Here is a 4,672-nt window from a genome sequence, read left to right as displayed (position 1 = left end):
ATAGTATTTATTAAAGTGAAAAACAGTGCAACGGAGAATATAACCGTTGACGTGGTGGACGTAAGCTTCGATGTAAAATATGCGCGTCCGAATAGACGCCTCAGAGGAATTGCAGTGGTCGTATGCCATTGGCTCGGCTACCTTTAATGTCAGGTTTTTCCTTGCCCCAAACGGTTACATCAGGGAATGAGCCAAAGCATGTGACCACGCGCTCAATACTATTTTAATACCACCCACGCAGTATTTGTATTCGCCTGCCCCTGTGATGCGATGCAAAGAAAAGCAGTGTAGAAGGTAAAGTTGTATTCGGAGTGATGGTGCGCTCTGCTTTTTGTTGAAGAACTGAATATATTGCTATTATGGTTTTTGAGTTTGTGCCATTGCTCTTGAGTCGGGAAGAGGACTAGATCGATCCTGCGAAGGTGGTAACGGGGATCGAACCCGGATCAATTATTGAAGTCCAGTTAACTCCAGTTTGTCATAATGGGGAGCCCACTCCGTGTCATGCCTTTGCTGCTCCTGCTGCTGCTCATCTTCTTCTCATCTGTACCTGGTAGCTTAGGAGGTAAGCTACTTATTAAATCCTGGGTTTATCAAAGGAAAAATTTATTGTTCTGTTACTCTGTTTTTGCTGGTTTCAACCATTATCAGTCCAGTCATCAGTATGATTATACTCAAATGTTGGTTCTGAACAATATGAAGTTGAACATGTTCAACTTTGCAGAAAGCACTAGACGTGTGTAAATCAGCAGCAAGGCCAGGGGCTTATAGATGGGTTTTGATCTTACTGTTTTTTTGAGCTAACCCTTGTTCAATGTATTTTTTTGTATGAGATTCAATATTGGGATTGGGGAATGGACTAATTGTTTAGGGTGAGAAAGGATTGGAAATAAAGAAATGGGTAGTTTGGTGTAGAAGAAATGGGACTGATTGATTTCTTGTTGTTGGTGGGGAATGGATGACAGGGGCGTTTGTTGGAGTTAACTTAGGGACTGAAGTGACAGATATGCCATCACCCACACAGGTAGTTGCCCTGCTAAAGACACAGCAAGTGAACCATGTTCGGCTCTATGATGCAGATCGAGGAATGCTGACAGCTTTGAGGAAAACAGGAATAGATGTTGTAGTAACAGTGCCCAAAAACCAATTGCTAGGGATAAGGTAGTCAAACTCCACTGCAGCTAGTTGGGTGAACAGGAATGTGGAATCCTACCTTCCAGACACCAACTTCAAAGGAATCTGTGTGGGTAGCGAGGTTCTTACTACTATTCCCAATGCTGCCTTAGATCTGTTGTCTACCATGAAGTTCTTGCATTCTACTCTGGTGGCAGCCAATCTGGACAGGCAGGTCAAGGTTTCTAGTCCTCATTTTTCTGACATCATCTTAGATTCCTTTCCACCCTCTCAGGCCTTCTTCAATGGGAGCTTTAAGTCGATTCTTGTGCTCATGCTGGATTTTCTATAGAAAACTGATTCTTTTCTCATGCTCAACATCTATCCCTATTATGTGTACACGCAAAGCAATGGAGTGGTGGGATTGGACTACGCCCTTTTTCGGCCCCTCCCCACTAACAAAGAGGCAGTGGATGCCAATACAATGCTACATTACACCAATGTTTTTAATGCCATGATTGATGTTGCATACTTCGCCATGGCCGACTTGAATTTCACAAACATTCCAGTGGTGGTGTTTGAGACAGGGTGGCCCTCCAAGGGTGACCCGAGTGAACCTGCTGCCACAGTTGACAATGCCGACACTTACAACAGTAATCAAGTTAGGCATGTCCTCAACAACACAGGAACTCCTAGGGATCCTGGCATTCTAGTCAATACATACATTTATGAATTATTCAACGAGGATATGAGATCAGGTCCTATTTATGAGCAGAATTGGGGACTCTAATGCCGATAAATATCTAGTGTACACATTACATTTAATAGATGTTGGTACAATTCTTGCTAATGACATTGCCATTCAGACTTATTGCATATCAATGGAAGTGGTTGACCCTAAACTTCTCCAAGCTGCTTTGGATTGGGCATGCGGTCCTGGCCAAGTTGATTGCTCTGCCTTGTTGCAGGGTCAGTCCTGCTATGATCCTGATAATGTCCAGGATCATGCTTCCTACGCCTTCGATAGCTACTACCACAAGACAGGAATGGCAGCCGGATCTTGTGACTTTAACGTTGTGGCTACCATAACCACTACTGACCCAAGTAAGTTGCCTTTTCCAATCCTTGAAAATATAGTGCAGAACCTAGTGTTGTTCAGTAGAGAAACATTCCTGGTTAAGTCTGCTAGTCATATGCTCTTGTTTGCACTAAGAGAAGCTAGGTGCTCTACAGCCCAGATTGGGTGAGCTAACAAAAGCAGACGGATTATATATACACACTGGATCTTTTAAGTGCAAAGAGGTCTGTATTGGAATTTTTTGATACCTCAGGGTACTTAATAGTGGAAGATAGGAAAAAAAACTGATAACATATATTCACTGGATCTTTAAGTCAGGGTACTTAATAGTGGAAGATAACAAAAAAAACTGATAACATATATCTACGGGATCTTTAAGCATGGAGAGGTTTGTTTTCAATTTTTTTTTTTTTTGGGCTTTTAATAAAAGAAGGATATATATAAGTTTATACTCAATTATTTTCATCGTTTTAGAAATTTAATAGATTTAAAATTAAGATAGATCTATATCATACTTTCCATACTTTCCATACTTTCTATTGAAACAAATTACTTACCATATATTATTTATATTTATTTTATATGATACAGATAAATTCTAAACAAAACAAACTACCTATCTACAGGGCATTTCTTGCGATCTCTTTGCTTTCTCCCAGCCTTCAAAACAAGCCAACATAGATTAATTGATATACCTTGTTTGTATGTTTTGAATCTAATTGATATACTCTGTTGGTATGTTTTGCAGGTCATGACTCGTGTATTTTTCCTGGGAGGTATGAACTTTTCTGAGATTAAAGTTGATTGAATGTTTTCGTATGGATAATTTTTAGGCTTTTTGTATTTGACATTTGTCCGGTATGGGAGACTTTTACCACTTTCATAGTTGTTGTGTTTCATTTATCCGGTTTCGTAAAATATCTAACATGAAAATTAATTTTGCCTTTACCATTTAAAATTAATTGTCTTTACAATTTTACCACTTTCATAGTTGTTGTCCTTTATTTATCTGGTTTCGTAAAATATCTAACATGAAAATTAATTTTGCCTTTACCATTTAAAATTAATTTTGTCTTTACAATTTTATTTAGAGTGGAAACTTAGCTTGCTGTTTGAAAATTTTGAAAATTTGGCTACAGTATTGGTGCAAATGGGACTTTGGCCAACGCCACCAACACCACAATCGGAGCCCCTTCAAATTCAACCGCCAGCAGTAGTGCAGTACAACTCGGATTTTCACAAGCTGGGCCTATATTTATTGCCCTTTTTCTTTGGAATACATTATTTTTCGAGTGAAAAGTCAATAGTGCAGTGGATTGGAATCGTTGTTGCCCTTTAGGACCGACAGGGCTGATGGAATTCAATTAAAACCTGATACAGGTGGGTGCAGCTTTCAAAAACCCAACTTAAACTGTAGTCCAACATGTAAGGAAATGGGTTGAATGTGTCATGTCTAAGGGAAGGCTGGAGATGAACTGGCTGCTAAAAGCGTTTTTTCTCATCTGCAGTTTTCTAAAAATTAAATTCTGCTAGGGGAGGAGATGATTTCAAATTTTGTTATGAATTAGTATATGTAGTTTTATTCATTTTAAATGCATATTTAATATTATTCTGTAAGTATCAGGGCATGGCCAATTTTTGGTATTAGAATTATGGTGACAAACATAGTTAGCTCTTCTATTTTGTGTGCATTTTCCAAATTTTGGATGAAAATGATTTTTTCATTTTAAAGTCAGATAAAATAAGGTTATGCAGAAAGATAAATATTTTGCTGAGATCACTAGAGTGTGGTCTGTGGGATATGAATAAAAATGGTACAAGTCCATCTTGAATCTTTATCTACTAAGGATGACAAAGGATTGCAACAAAATCAGAACTGTAACATATCATATACTGATGATTACAAGGAATTGTAACCAAGGATAAATTTAGAACTGCAATATAAAAAAAGTTTGAAAAAAAGGTGCAACGGTGTCCTGGGCCCTCTGTGTTTTGTGATATCAATAAAACTGGTATAAGTCCATTTTAAATTTTAAATCTCGATCAAAGATAAAAAGGAAATATAAATTGTAGATTGTCAAGTACAAGTTCATCTTGAATTTGATATCAGTAAAACTGGTGCAAGTTCCTTTTAAATCCTGATCAAAGATAAATCGTATATCATAAATTACAAGTCCATCTTAAATTTTGAAGTATTCCTGATATAGTGAGGTTAACAAGAGATTATAAATTGTAGATTGCAACTCTCAATGTGGTATTGAGTTTTGGAACATAAATTTATTAAAAATTTCTTGATGGGTTAAAGTTTTAGTTTTCGATGATATAATTTTTGGCAAGATTATAATGAATAGGTGTTGTTTTAGTACCATTAAAAAACCTCTGGGCACCTAAAATTTTGAAGTTTGACCACTGTAATTTAGATTTACAAAAATCCCAATCAAATTTTATCAAAATCTCCATGATTTTCAGAGGAAAAACAAT

At 37.2% G+C, this 4,672-nt stretch overlaps 1 pseudogene across 1 annotated transcript; it reads left to right on the top strand.

Annotated features, from left to right (window-relative positions):
* Nucleotides 1-228: 228 nt before the first annotated feature.
* Nucleotides 229-3,808, top strand: LOC149239397 (glucan endo-1,3-beta-glucosidase 3-like; annotated as a pseudogene). Its single transcript, XR_016246442.1, has 4 exons — nt 229-565; nt 966-2,217; nt 2,940-2,967; nt 3,331-3,808. The product of XR_016246442.1 is annotated as a glucan endo-1,3-beta-glucosidase 3-like (transcript).
* The last annotated feature ends 864 nt before the right edge of the window (nt 3,809-4,672 follow it).

Source organism: Pinus tabuliformis, chromosome 8 (genome assembly GCF_031772625.1).
Source record: "Pinus tabuliformis cultivar Carrire ecotype Pingquan chromosome 8, CPIR1, whole genome shotgun sequence".
In the NCBI taxonomy this organism is placed as follows: Eukaryota; Viridiplantae; Streptophyta; class Pinopsida; order Pinales; family Pinaceae; genus Pinus; species Pinus tabuliformis.
The sequence above is the reverse complement of the archived record's forward strand: the minus strand, read 5'-3'. Positions and strand labels throughout refer to the sequence as shown.